The sequence below is a fragment of the Triturus cristatus genome, chromosome 7 (genome assembly GCF_964204655.1).
Source record: "Triturus cristatus chromosome 7, aTriCri1.1, whole genome shotgun sequence".
NCBI lineage: Eukaryota > Metazoa > Chordata > Amphibia > Caudata > Salamandridae > Triturus > Triturus cristatus.
The window spans coordinates 1709467485-1709483230 of NC_140590.1; positions in this window are offsets into that span (position 1 = coordinate 1709467485).

Here is a 15746-nt window from a genome sequence, read left to right on the forward strand (position 1 = left end):
AGTTGTGGCATCACCGGGCTGACACAAATTTCCTACTACCCAGCATTCCCCCGGGTCTCCCGATAAAAATGGTGCCCCATTCGTGTTGGAGGACCAAGTACCCAGGACAGGCAAGGGTCCAAAATCTACTGAGGCGACATCAAAATTGCCTAGCACTAAAAAACCTGGTTTTGGAAGGGGGGGTCACCTGGAATTTTGGCCCCGTGCTCACGGCCAGCTGGGGAAACGTACCAAACCCACACATTTCTAAAAACTAGTCACCCGGGGGATTTCAGGGAGGTATGGCTTGCGTGGATCCCCCAATGTTTTCTTACCCAGAATACCCTGCAAACCTCAAATTTAGCTGAAAAAACCCCTTTTTCCACACATTTTTGTGTCGGAAAGTTGTGGCATCACCGGGCTGAAACAAATTTCCTACCACCCAGTGTTCCTCCAGGTCTCCCGATAAAAATGGGGTCTCACTCGTGTGGGAGGCCCAAGCACCCGCGGCAGGCAAGGGCCCAAAACATATGGAGCCGACATCAAAATTGCCTATCACAAAACAACCTGGTTTTGCAAGGGGCGTCACCTGGGTTTTTGGCCCCGTGCTCGGCAGCCAGCTGGGGAAACCTACCAAACCCACACGTTTCTAAAAACTAGACACCCGGGGGATTTCAGGGAGATATGGCTTGTGTGGATCCCCCAATGTTTTCTTACCCAGAATCCCCTGCAAACCTCAAATTTAGCTGAAAAAATCCCTTTTTCCACACATTTTTGTGTGGGAAAGTTGTGGCATCACCGGGCTGAAACAAATTTCCTACCACCCAGTATTCCCCCGAGTCTCCCAATAACAATGGTGCCTCACTCGTGTGGGACGCTCAAGGACCCGTGCCAGGCAAGGGCCAGAAACATTTTGTGGTAGGCATTTTTGATGTCGCCTCAAAATGACCTGGTTTTGCAAGTGAGGTCACCTGGGATTTTCAGCTAAATTTGAGGTTTGCAGGGGATTCTTGTATCTTTACAAGTGCTCACACATATAAAGAGAGAAGAGTCTATTTTTTTTATGTTCGGAGACTCTCCATTCATGATGATCCCTTTGTGAATGCCAAACAATCATAAACTTACACAAACGTGTCCGTTTACTTTTGTGCATCAGGCCCATGGTGTTTATATTCAAATGAATTGTATTTAACAATAACCTTCAATGGTAAAATCAGATTTTAGATTATAATTTTGAAAATGCCACTTTTAGAACCTCTGCATTTTCCTGCCCATATGATTCTAAGGGCTACTATGTGTTTCCAGCTGTTTGGAATGTTAATGGCTTTCTATTAAGAATGTGTATTAAGCCCAGACAGTGAACAATAGGTCCTATGTTAAACATCAATATTTATGTTTTGTTGTGATTAATTGTATACCCTTCAATTGATTGAAACTGCACAAACTCTGCCAACATTGTTCTTATATTCTGCCCTGCCAGCCTAAGATGTACAATTGTATAGTCCACAAACAGTTTTAGTTTGGACATGACACCTATTGGTGCTTCTATACCCATATTTGCCCTGATCCTGACTGCCAATGTTTCAATAAAAAAAGAAAATAGTCTGTGCGACAAGGGACAACCCTGCCAAGTTCCCCGATTTATATCTACAATCCATTCAAGTTAGAGGTTACAAAATTCTTGGCCTGTGCTCCTTGATATACATTGTGTAGCATATCAGTAATTAGACTAGAAAACCTCAGCCTCTTATGATCATAGAAAGGGGAGTCCCATTTCACGAGGTCCAATTCTTTTTCAGCATCTCGGGTATCTGATTGGTGTTAAAAAAAATCTAATGCATGAAACATCCTGTATTTGATGAAATTTGCCATCCTGCCACAAAACCTATCTGATCTTTATGAATGACTTTCCGGGTAGCTGGAGTGATTAGATTTGCCCAGATTTTCATTAAGACTTTATAATCAGTCTTTATCATGCTGATAGGTCTAAATTAGTTTATGTCACTGGGATTCTTTCACTTTTTAACAAAGCTGACAATGTTGGATTCTTTAAAAATTGATGATACCTCTCATCCTGTTTTCACAAAATTAAAAATCTCTCCTAAGAAAGGTATTACCTCTCCTTGAAATGCTTTATAGAGCCCTGATGGAAGCCTTTTGTTCCTACACGCCTTTCCAGTGGGCATTGAGGCTAGAGCCTACTGGATTTCTAGTGCTGTAATATCAACCACTAAACCCTTCGTCTGAAAACTTGACAGCTGCGGGAAATTGCTGCCTTGAAAATACTGATGTATTGCTTCCTTCAAAGCTGTATATTTAGTTGTGTTTAACTTGTTATAGTGGTCAAGAAAACTTTAACACCATTTCCTTTTGGGAGATCAAAATCCTCATCCCCCATTTCTGCAGTTCAGTAATTAATGTGGTTTCCTGCTTCACCTAGGTTGGCCAAGCCAAGAATGTACCTACAATCTGGCTTTCTATGTAAACCTGTTTTTTTTTCAATGTAGCTTAGAATGGTCAACAGGAAAATATAATAGCCAGTATAAAGTGATTCCAATATTACAAATACTTGTTTCTGCTAAGAAAAGGGGATATCCAAAAGTTCCTCTTACAACCAATCAAAAATCAAGTTCTATTGAAGCAATTAGATAAAAATATGAAGTGCGTATAGGATTCATAATACATAGGAAAGAAATAATAAAGCATGTACGATACAGTCATATCTCATTTCTAGTGATAAAAGGCATAAGATAAGTTAAGTGTGTAGAAGGTTCGATATACTTAAGAGAAAGATAGTAAAACATATAACATGCATGCATAACTCAATTTCAAAATAATGAAGTTCATAAGATATATTTTTTGTCTTTTCTTTAGAGAACAAATCTTGCCCGGAATTTGTTAGATTCTTAAATCCAATAGAGAACCCTGTTTTTCATCAAGCATTGAATAAAATAGGATGTGTAAATAATTCCATGTTCATATTAGAGATGGCTATTTAAAGATTTAACAGTACAAACACAGTTAATGTCAGGTAGTAAAATGCATGAGTTATTCATGGCTAAATCATACATTATCAATAACCAATTGCTAGAACAGTTTAATTCCAGTTCTGCCATATTCTGTTTAGTTTAACTAGAGAACTCACCCTTTTTGGCATAGATAGTTTCCCACTTAAAAACTCTTTGAATTTTAGTCAGCCATTGGGAGATTATCGGGATCGTCTTATATTTCCAATTGGCTAAGTTTAGTGATCTTGCTACTGGGGTTGCAATAAAAATAAATTGGTGTTGGCCGAGGGTTAGCTCTTCGCCTATATCAGCTCTGCAAAACAGAGCCCCATAAGTATTGGGGGAAAGGTTAATTGCCATTTTTTTCTTATTTATATAATGACACTCTGTCAGAAATTCATTCATTGGGGCTGCAGGTGAACCCCATTTGCAGCCAATCCCCAGTAGCATGTCTATATATATATAAACTTCTTTATTCGGTTTTTACAAATTGTAAAACCATAAAAGGTACATTTCACAGAAAAATACAAATATACAATAAAACAGAAAATCATAATAAAATAAGATTTACACAGGTCCAGAGTCAAGTGTTTTACAAAAAGCAATTCTTATGATTTCAATACCGTATTTGGGAATACATCTAACATATTTTTTACAGATTTTTCCTATGCTTTACGATACATTTTAAAAAATTAAGGACACGATAACAGACCAGTTCAGATTCTAGCAGTTGAAGACGTAACATAGCTGGACGACATTGTCTAAGTCCCCACTGCTTTAATAAGGAAAGTAGCCAAACCCTCCTATGTGAATGGTGGAATTTACAAAACAGTATTGTGTGTAGGTTTGACTGTATTGATTCCTCATCACAAGGACAAGTAGAGAGAATTGGATCCCAATTTTTTCTATCTGGGAATGCTACTAATCTGTGAAAAAGATCTAGTCTGAATCTTGTTAATAACATTCTATCATAGGTACTAATCTGTAATGTAAGATAGGGCTGAATAAAAAACATGAGCTGGGTCATATTGGCATGGAGAACCGGGGGTTTTGTCCACTCGGATGTCAGCCTCAGTGATTCTAGATGTGTCAGGGCCAGTTGTTTCAGTGATCGCTTTCATACTTCGATAATATTTTTAGGTTCAAGATAATATTTCTCCAATCCGAGATCATTGAAGAAGTTTCTGATATACCGAAGCCATTTGATTTTTGCTGATTGGTCAAGGATCATTGAATCTGCCACAATTTCCTGAGTTAAAATGTTTTTATCAGAGGTCCAAATGCGCCGCCAAAGCAATAGTGGTTGAATCTTTAGTAGATCCTCTAAATAAGGGATTCCGAGTTCTAAATGGGAAGCGTAAGTCGAAGTACTACGCGGTGTTGCTAAGAGGAATCTAAGGAAGGTGTTTTCAACCACCTGTAGGGCACTAACATCTGCGTATCCCCAGAGTCCCGCCCCATAGAGTGCAATGGCCTGACATTTGGCTATATATATTCTTAGTAATTCCACTGGGGGCCTTTTCCCCAGTCTCTGAGATAAACTCATCAAGGAAGTTATTGCTCTTTTGAGAAGATGACATCTGGCCTCTACTGCTGGTCTCCAATTAAGTTTTTCATCAATCATGATGCCCAGGTAGCAGTACTGAGTGGTTAGCTCCAGTTTTTGATCTTTAAGGTAAATATTCTTTAGGCGTTTTTTCCCGCTACCTGCTACCATGATGAATGTTTTTTTAACGTTTACTTGTAGATCCAACCCACCCATGAAATCGACATATCTGTTCAGGGATCTTTGTAGTTCTCGCGGCGTGCGTGCCAAAATGACAGCATCATCTGCATAGAGCAGGGCGGGAATCAGGCGTTGTTTTACTCGTGGTAGGTCCTGCGCCCCCTTCAACATCTCCTCCTCTAGTCCATTTGTGTACAGAGAGAAGAGGAAGGGAGCCAGGGCACATCCCTGCCTGACTCCACGCTCTACATCAAATGGTGCTGTCAACTCCCCCCTCGTGCCAAAACGGACCCTTGCTGATGCGTTTGAATACAGTTCTCTTAAAAAATCTAAAAGAGGGGGGTCCACTCCCATGTGAGCCAAGATCATCCAAAGTTTTGCGTGCGAGACGCAATCGAATGCGGCGGACAGGTCCACATAAACCATGTTGACTGTGTCCTTCTTTGCTTGGAGATATTTGCCCACTATCAAACTGAGATTAAGAGCCTGCTCTACAGTTCCGAAACCCTCCCGAAATCCAAATTGAAGATCTAAAACGATATCTCCCTCCTCAGCCCAGTTCCGGAGTCGTTCAAGCACGACTCTGCCAACAACCTTTCCCAAAGAGTCTAATAAGGAGATCGGACGGTAGCATTTCACGTCTTGACGATCACCCTTTTTGAAAATGGGGACCATAATCGATTTTGTCCAGGATTTTAACAGACCCAACTTCACTGCTGCAGTACATACTCTCGTGAGAATGGGGGACCAGAGATCTAAATTGAATTTAAAAAGATCCACTGGAACCCCATCTGGGCCTGGGGCTTTCCCACTTTTGCTCGCTTCCAAGGCCACTATAACTTCAGAAATATCGAAGTACAGGGGAATTGGATATACAACTGTTGGAAGTAGCGATTGTGTCCCTGCCGGTGTAGCTGTATTTTTAAAGATCTTAGAAAAATGGGACACCCAGATATCTTCCTCTATTACAACTTCTATCTTTGGGCTGTCTTTAACTTGTAAGTAAGGGGTTTTAACAGTTCTCCAAAAGGCGACACTGTTATTGGAGACGGCACTGGAGTGTAAATCATTCCAAAGTTTCTCTTTTAAATATTTGATTCTTTGCTTACGTGCCCATCGATATTGATGTCTCAGAGATTGGATCTGAGCCTGATCTCTATCAGTTTTATTTAACGCCTCCTTTAATTTAGTTAAAGCCATAGTACAGCTATGGTTAAACCACCCTTTAGTAGTTGGATTTGAATTGTTTGAAGTTACTGTGAGAAGTCCCTTAATTTTCTCTAATATTTGTACAAAATTATTTAGGACTTCTACGTCTGATACTCCTAAATCCAAACACTTAATTATAGTTGCATATGCCTCATTTACCAATTTTCCTGTGATTTCTTCCGGGTTCACTTTTCCCCATTTTAATGTGTAACCATTTTGCCTTCCTAGCTCAAGATTATTTTGTGCGAGGGTCTTCGCTATAACAGCAGTTGGAGATTGACAATCAGTTACATGACACTCCATCCTAAGGGCAGAATGATCACTTAAATCATTTGTCAAGACCTCAAACAGCCTGACTCGAGGCAACAGTCCTATTGATCAGAGGATATAATCTACTGTCGTTTTGTGGCCCCGGCCCACGTATGTTGGTTGCAGGGAATTTGTACCTGGACTTGGTTCATTAGCGATTACAAGTTCCAGGACTGTTAGAACATTATTCATTGCGTTCCCCCCCCTGCTATGAGAAAAGTGCATATGGGGAATATCGTTTTCATCCACAATCCCGCAACGATTTTTCCCGACATGTGGGCATGGGTGTAGATTCAAATCTCCTCCCCATAGAAGATGGGCTGCCCCTTTTCCTATCCTTAATTTGTGGATTAAGCTGTATATTTAGTTGTGTTTAACTTGTTATAGTGGTCAAGAAAACTTTAACACCATTTCCTTTTGGGAGATCAAAATCCTCATCCCCCATTTCTGCAGTTCAGTAATTAATGTGGTTTCCTGCTTCACCTAGGTTGGCCAAGCCAAGAATGTACCTACAATCTGGCTTTCTATGTAAACCTGTTTTTTTTTCAATGTAGCTTAGAATGGTCAACAGGAAAATATAATAGCCAGTATAAAGTGATTCCAATATTACAAATACTTGTTTCTGCTAAGAAAAGGGGATATCCAAAAGTTCCTCTTACAACCAATCAAAAATCAAGTTCTATTGAAGCAATTAGATAAAAATATGAAGTGCGTATAGGATTCATAATACATAGGAAAGAAATAATAAAGCATGTACGATACAGTCATATCTCATTTCTAGTGATAAAAGGCATAAGATAAGTTAAGTGTGTAGAAGGTTCGATATACTTAAGAGAAAGATAGTAAAACATATAACATGCATGCATAACTCAATTTCAAAATAATGAAGTTCATAAGATATATTTTTTGTCTTTTCTTTAGAGAACAAATCTTGCCCGGAATTTGTTAGATTCTTAAATCCAATAGAGAACCCTGTTTTTCATCAAGCATTGAATAAAATAGGATGTGTAAATAATTCCATGTTCATATTAGAGATGGCTATTTAAAGATTTAACAGTACAAACACAGTTAATGTCAGGTAGTAAAATGCATGAGTTATTCATGGCTAAATCATACATTATCAATAACCAATTGCTAGAACAGTTTAATTCCAGTTCTGACATATTCTGTTTAGTTTAACTAGAGAACTCACCCTTTTTGGCATAGATAGTTTCCCGCTTAAAAACTCTTTGAATTTTAGTCAGCCATTGGGAGATTATCGGGATCGTCTTATATTTCCAATTGGCTAAGTTTAGTGATCTTGCTACTGGGGTTGCAATAAAAATAAATTGGTGTTGGCCGAGGGTTAGCTCTTCGCCTATATCAGCTCTGCAAAACAGAGCCCCATAAGTATTGGGGGAAAGGTTAATTGCCATTTTTTTCTTATTTATATAATGACACTCTGTCAGAAATTCATTCATTGGGGCTGCAGGTGAACCCCATTTGCAGCCAATCCCCAGTAGCATGTCTATATATATATAAACTTCTTTATTCGGTTTTTACAAATTGTAAAACCATAAAAGGTACATTTCACAGAAAAATACAAATATACAATAAAACAGAAAATCATAATAAAATAAGATTTACACAGGTCCAGAGTCAAGTGTTTTACAAAAAGCAATTCTTATGATTTCAATACCGTATTTGGGAATACATCTAACATATTTTTTACAGATTTTTCCTATGCTTTACGATACATTTTAAAAAATTAAGGACACGATAACAGACCAGTTCAGATTCTAGCAGTTGAAGACGTAACATAGCTGGACGACATTGTCTAAGTCCCCACTGCTTTAATAAGGAAAGTAGCCAAACCCTCCTATCTGAATGGTGGAATTTACAAAACAGTATTGTGTGTAGGTTTGACTGTATTGATTCCTCATCACAAGGACAAGTAGAGAGAATTGGATCCCAATTTTTTCTATCTGGGAATGCTACTAATCTGTGAAAAAGATCTAGTCTGAATCTTGTTAATAACATTCTATCATAGGTACTAATCTGTAATGTAAGATAGGGCTGAATAAAAAACGTGAGCTGGGTCATATTGGCATGGAGAACCGGGGGTTTTGTCCACTCGGATGTCAGCCTCAGTGATTCTAGATGTGTCAGGGCCAGTTGTTTCAGTGATCGCTTTCATACTTCGATAATATTTTTAGGTTCAAGATAATATTTCTCCAATCCGAGATCATTGAAGAAATTTCTGATATACCGAAGCCATTTGATTTTTGCTGATTGGTCAAGGATCATTGAATCTGCCACAATTTCCTGAGTTAAAATGTTTTTATCAGAGGTCCAAATGCACCGCCAAAGCAATAGTGGTTGAATCTTTAGTAGATCCTCTAAATAAGGGATTCCGAGTTCTAAATGGGAAGCGTAAGTCGAAGTACTACGCGGTGTTGCTAAGAGGAATCTAAGGAAGGTGTTTTCAACCACCTGTAGGGCACTAACATCTGCGTATCCCCAGAGTCCCGCCCCATAGAGTGCAAGGGCCTGACATTTGGCTATATATATTCTTAGTAATTCCACTGGGGGCCTTTTCCCCAGTCTCTGAGATAAACTCATCAAGGAAGTTATTGCTCTTTTGAGAAGATGACATCTGGCCTCTACTGCTGGTCTCCAATTAAGTTTTTCATCAATCATGATGCCCAGGTAGCAGTACTGAGTGGTTAGCTCCAGTTTTTGATCTTTAAGGTAAATATTCTTTAGGCGTTTTTTCCTGCTACCTGCTACCATGATGAATGTTTTTTTAACGTTTACTTGTAGATCCAACCCACCCATGAAATCGACATATCTGTTCAGGGATCTTTGTAGTTCTCGCGGCGTGCGTGCCAAAATGACAGCATCATCTGCATAGAGCAGGGCGGGAATCAGGCGTTGTTTTACTCGTGGTAGGTCCTGCGCCCCCTTCAACATCTCCTCCTCTAGTCCATTTGTGTACAGAGAGAAGAGGAAGGGAGCCAGGGCACATCCCTGCCTGACTCCACGCTCTACATCAAATGGTGCTGTCAACTCCCCCCTCGTGCCAAAACGGACCCTTGCTGATGCGTTTGAATACAGTTCTCTTAAAAAATCTAAAAGAGGGGGGTCCACTCCCATGTGAGCCAAGATCATCCAAAGTTTTGCGTGCGAGACGCAATCGAACGCGGCGGACAGGTCCACATAAACCATGTAGACTGTGTCCTTCTTTGCTTGGAGATATTTGCCCACTATCAAACTGAGATTAAGAGCCTGCTCTACAGTTCCGAAATCCAAATTGAAGATCTGAAACGATATCTCCCTCCTCAGCCCAGTTCCGGAGTCGTTCAAGCACGACTCTGCCAACAACCTTTCCCAAAGAGTCTAATAAGGAGATCGGACGGTAGCATTTCACGTCTTGACGATCACCCTTTTTGAAAATGGGGACCATAATCGATTTTGTCCAGGATTTTAACAGACCCAACTTCACTGCTGCAGTACATACTCTCGTGAGAATGGGGGACCAGAGATCTAAATTGAATTTAAAAAGATCCACTGGAACCCCATCTGGGCCTGGGGCTTTCCCACTTTTGCTCGCTTCCAAGGCCACTATAACTTCAGAAATATCGAAGTACAGGGGAATTGGATATACAACTGTTGGAAGTAGCGATTGTGTCCCTGCCGGTGTAGCTGTATTTTTAAAGATCTTAGAAAAATGGGACACCCAGATATCTTCCTCTATTACAACTTCTATCTTTGGGCCGTCTTTAACTTGTAAGTAAGGGGTTTTAACAGTTCTCCAAAAGGCGACACTGTTATTGGAGACGGCACTGGAGTGTAAATCATTCCAAAGTTTCTCTTTTAAATATTTGATTCTTTGCTTACGTGCCCATCGATATTGATGTCTCAGAGATTGGATCTCAGCCTGATCTCTATCAGTTTTATTTAACGCCTCCTTTAATTTAGTTAAAGCCATAGTACAGCTATGGTTAAACCACCCTTTAGTAGTTGGATTTGAATTGTTTGAAGTTACTGTGAGAAGTCCCTTAATTTTCTCTAATATTTGTACAAAATTATTTAGGACTTCTACGTCTGATACGCCTAAATCCAAACACTTAATTATAGTTGCATATGCCTCATTTACCAATTTTCCTGTGATTTCTTCCGGGTTCACTTTTCCCCATTTTAATGTGTAACCATTTTGCCTTCCTAGCTCAAGATTATTTTGTGCGAGGGTCTTCGCTATAACAGCAGTTGGAGATTGACAATCAGTTACATGACACTCCATCCTAAGGGCAGAATGATCACTTAAATCATTTGTCAAGACCTCAAACAGCCTGACTCGAGGCAACAGTCCTATTGATCAGAGGATATAATCTACTGTCGTTTTGTGGCCCCGGCCCACGTATGTTGGTTGCAGGGAATTTGTACCTGGACTTGGTTCATTAGCGATTACAAGTTCCAGGTCTGTTAGAACATTATTCATTGCGTTCCCCCCCCTGCTATGAGAAAAGTGCATATGGGGAATTTCGTTTTCATCCACAATCCCGCAACGATTTTTCCCGACATGTGGGCATGGGTGTAGATTCAAATCTCCTCCCCATAGAAGATGGGCTGCCCCTTTTCCTATCCTTAATTTGTGGATTAACTTTTCCTTAATGTTAGAAAGAACAGTCAGGAGTTTGTCCTCTTCTAGGTTGTTATAAAAATTGAGCAATAGGATTGACTCTTTGTTTTTTTGCACAAGGGAGAGTAACTGGAAATTTGGATCATACACTACTACAGATACTTTCAAAAAGTTGACTGTATTTGCGATGTATGTGATCAACCCTCCCTTGGGTCTGCCTACATTAGTACCCAGGGCGGGAGTGAAAAATGTTTTATAGCCCTGAAGATGGAGCTCGGTCATGGACCATGTCTCCTGAAGACGTATGATTTTCCCCAACTCCAAGAAGGTAACAGCCGTCCCATCATCAATTTTGGAGCGGAGGCCCGCTATGTTCCAAAAGAGGATAGGTAAGGGCTGCGATTCTATATTAGTCGGGGCTTCATTTGCTATATGAGTCGTTTTTCCTTTGGGTTCTGGGTAACATATCTTGGAGTTAATGATTTCAGGGTAGGTCACAAGCTCATTGGTTAGAAAGATTGTTTTTACCTTGGGCATTGGATGACGTGTTGTTTCTGTCGACTCTAATAGTCAGTCAACTGATTCAAGGACACTGTACCTATTTGCCGTCGGAATACTGGACCAAAAATCCCTTTGGGGTGGCTCTCTGTATGCCATACGAGTGACCCAATCCTCCCGTCCTCCTCCCCAATGTTGTGGCCCGGATGAATGCCAGGGGCCGTCGTGGTCATAATGGCGGGAACCCGCTACTTGCCAATAATTAGATTGTTTCCCATGAGGTAAAGCTGTTACTTCCCAGGGGCGAGCAAAATGATTTGGGATCCCTTTATCGAGGCCGGAAGGATAGAAAAAGGAGAGTCTCCTAGTTCCTATTTCCTCGTTTACATTCGAGAATTCCCAGGAGCAAATATAGTTTACCACTCTTGGGTCCTCGAATGTGATCAGAATGCAATCTCCTGGTATAGTTTTTCTACTATTTCCCACCCATGGGGTCCTGCGTACCATCAGAATCCTACAAGTCCAATTTGCTGGTACAGGACGGTTAGTATTTAGCCAGTATTGGACCTTATTTTTCAATGACCACGTAGGTTCTGTATTTGGGTTGTCTATTTCAGGGACACCTGTCATTACAACCACGAAGGGAGTTGCTTCAGGGGGCAAATCAACAGCCAGACTAGTTTCAAGAGGCTTCCTTAAATCGCCTCTGTTGCTGTCAGGCGCCACGGTTTTTGTGGGGGCTTTATTTGGGGACAATGTTTTTGTGTTAGGCATCAGTTTTTTAGGTGCCAGGGTTATCGGGACAGAGGTTTTTTCTGTCGGGGCATTGCTCTGAGGCGAAGTTGTCACGGGATTTAGGGTAGATTCCACTACTCTGTTGATGTTTCGTACTTTAGAAGGTGGTAATTTTGGTGTTACTTTTACAGGTAAAGTTTCTGAGACTTTATTTTGTCTGTGTACTGGCTTTTGGGGGGGCATCTTAGTTCTTTCCCTACTATGGTCCCCAGGGCCTTGCTTAAGCTTCATAACATTTGTCAGGTTCGATAGCTGGTGCTCTATCTGTATTAGTCTTGATTCAAGTGGAGCGAGGGAAGATTTTAGGAGGGCTGTGAGATTGTTAATCAATTGTGAATTTTCAATCTCATTTCTTGTTTTACTAGATGGTAGATGCATAGGAACTTCCTCGCTTATTAATTCTAAAATATCATGCGTAGACTGATTTATCGCTATAGGGTCAGTTAACTGTTCTGCACTGTGAGGTACGATCTCTTCCCCACTACGCTGATCGGCAATTTCTCGAGAGCTAGAATTTTTAGAGTTATTTTTTCGTTTCCGTATGGCGCCCTCTCTCCTCCCTCTTGATTGTCTCAAATCTTCCGGTGTTAATTGAGGAATCATCTCTGGTGTCCTCTCTAAGTCTAGACTTAGCTGAAACTCAGATAGTTGAGAGGCCGATAGATCAACGTTGTTTGGCAGGCTACGCCTACCCTCGCAGGATAACCTGCGCCCAGTGGTGCTAAGAGTTTCCGGGGTTTTCGCATTCCTTAGGTTACCAATGGACGATCTCCTAGCCAAAGCTAAATCCAAAGACACCCTACCTTCTATTAAGCTGATACTTTGGTCAATAAATGTATTTGCTTTGGCTATGAAATCATTCATGGGGCCTGAAAGTTTCCCCCCACCCCCCTTCACTTTAGATTTTTTTCCTCTGGTTAATACCATATTTCCTGAATACCAGTGGAAATGGGTGAGGATTTAAGTGCACGTATTGATCGAAAATGCTCAAACTTTTAAAACATAAATATACACTAATAATATAATAAAATTACATGTAGTAATACGTACACAGTTCACAAAGAGTTAAGAGCGTTAGGGGGATGGCCCGGTCTCTTCCGTTCTCTAACGGCCTCAAACGGCCCGCTCTTTGCCCGGTCTTAGCCCCGTGCTAAGACCCGCGCGCGTCCCGCTAGCGTGTGAAGGCAAGATTATGTTCTTAAGGAAAAAGGAGACGGTGTTGGGGGAGGAGTCGGGAAGAGGACCAGGTACAGCTGATCTGCGCCACGCGCAGCACCCTGGTCCTCGCAGTCCCGAATGCGCCGGGCACTCACAGTGAACAGAGTGTCCAGGTACGCTCCCTCGCCGATCTCGGGCGAAATTCAGCAATCCGGGCAGCGTAGAACAAAAGCACCGGTTGGACTCCAAAGAAGTAGAGAGCAGAGTCTTGGTCCCTCGAGCGGCTCCCGCGCAGCGGGGGCCGCGAGACGTGGAGGCAAGTTCAAGATTTGGCAGGTAAAATCCAGATAGTCCCCAGAATGGGAGATGGTAGACTCCCAACCTTCAAAGCGAAGCCCAAGGAACAAGAGCAGCAATTCTTAATAAATATGTTGGGGGAGGAGTCGGGAAGAGGACCAGGTGCAGCTGATCTGCGCCACGCGCAGCACCCTGGTCCTCGCAGTCCCGAATGCGCCGGGCACTCACAGTGAACAGAGTGTCCAGGTACGCTCCCTCGCCGATCTCGGGCGAAATTCAGCAATCTGGGCAGCGTAGAACAAAAGCACCGGTGGGACTCCAAAGAAGTAGAGAGCAGAGTCTTGGTCCCTTGAGCGGCTCCCGCGCAGCGGGGGCCGCGAGACGTGGAGGCAAGTTCAAGATTTAGCAGGTAAAATCCAGATAGTCCCCAGAATGGGAGATGGTAGACTCCCAACCTTCAAAGCGAAGCCCAAGGAACAAGAGCAGTGATGCTTAATAAATATGTTGGGGGAGGAGTCGGGAAGAGGACCAGGTGCAGCTGATCTGCCCCACGCGCAGCAACCTGGTCCTCGCAGTCCCGAATGCGCCGGGCACTCACAGTGAACAGAGTGTCCAGGTACGCTCCCTCGCCGATCTCGGGCGAAATTCAGCAATCCGGGCAGCGTAGAACAAAAGCACCGGTGGGACTCCAAAGAAGTAGAGAGCAGAGTCTTGGTCCCTCGAGCGGCTCCCGCGCAGCGGGGGCCGCGAGACGTGGAGGCAAGTTCAAGATTTGGCAGGTAAAATCCAGATAGTCCCCAGAATGGGAGATGGTAGACTCCCAACCTTCAAAGCCTAGCCATCTCCAGCTAGCGAAGCTGCAGTACCTGGATTCAATCCCAGCTTCCCTGCTTGACCAAACTGTGTGATCCGTTCATCAAGCCTCCTTTCTCTTCATCAGCACATATACGAGAACCTTCAAATACGCGAGTTCAGGATGTGCACCTGAGTCGCAGCTTTCTTCTTCTCGGCCTCGGAGAGTGTTGTCACCTTTGTGACAAGATCCCAGGACGTGGAAAGGACCTTCCCGCTCCTCTATATCTAAAGCATCTAGGATTGACAGCGGGAAAGAATATGTGGCGATTGTCATGGATATAATAGATCGTCCATTCACAAACCCACGTCTTCCTCCTTAAATTGGCAGCACTTACTGCATTGCAGCTCATTTTTATTATAACCCTGCCACTGCTGAAGATTAAAGCAGCAGCCCATGGAAGTACCAACTCTCTTAAGATGATCTAAAATCATTTGCTTGTTTTCCACACATTTAAACAATCTATACCAATTGCCCAGCTCTTTAAATCTTAATACAAAGTGGGCCCTCCCAAGAAATATACCATCGCTGTTTTCTATTCTGGTTAAACTCGAACAAAACTGCTTAATCCGTGCATAGCTGAAAACCAGGAACCAATTAATATTAATTTTCAGATTTAGGATTCCCTGCCAAGATAGAAAGGGACCACTGAAGCCCCAAAGGTATGCATTCCTCTAATTTCATCAGGGGACAAAGCTAAAGGATTCCATGTGCTTCAGAAATTCTTTAAAAATGAGATATAATAACTCTAGGAATCTTATAGCGTGACTTTTTTGGCAATTTAGGAATACGTAGAAAAGGGGCAACACCAATCGCAGATTCCTTAATCATTAAGGTAAGAAAAAAATTGACTTCAGACATAATCCTGAATAATTATAGTTCAGCCAATTAATAAGCGAGGCTTGATAGTATAACCATTAGTCTGTTAGGGCAAAAACTCCATCTTCCACTTCTAATTGCAGCACTTGTATTTTTAATCTTGTTTTTTTTACATGCCAAATACATTGTCCTATTTATGAATAAATGCAGTTGAAAAAGAATTTGAGGACCTTGATCATTATATTAGAAAATAAGAATAAAAATAATGACTCATTCCATGAATGTTAAGGTGAGAGTCTTCCATTGTTTAAACAAATTGCGCATATTATTTAATGTGGGAATAAAATTAAGCCAATATAAATCCTTGAGTCGAGTGGTCACAAAAATACCTGCATTGCAGAAGGCAGTATATCAAAGAAGCAGTTAAAAAGTAGCGCCTCTTATTTAGAATGATTTATTTTTTATTCCCCGATC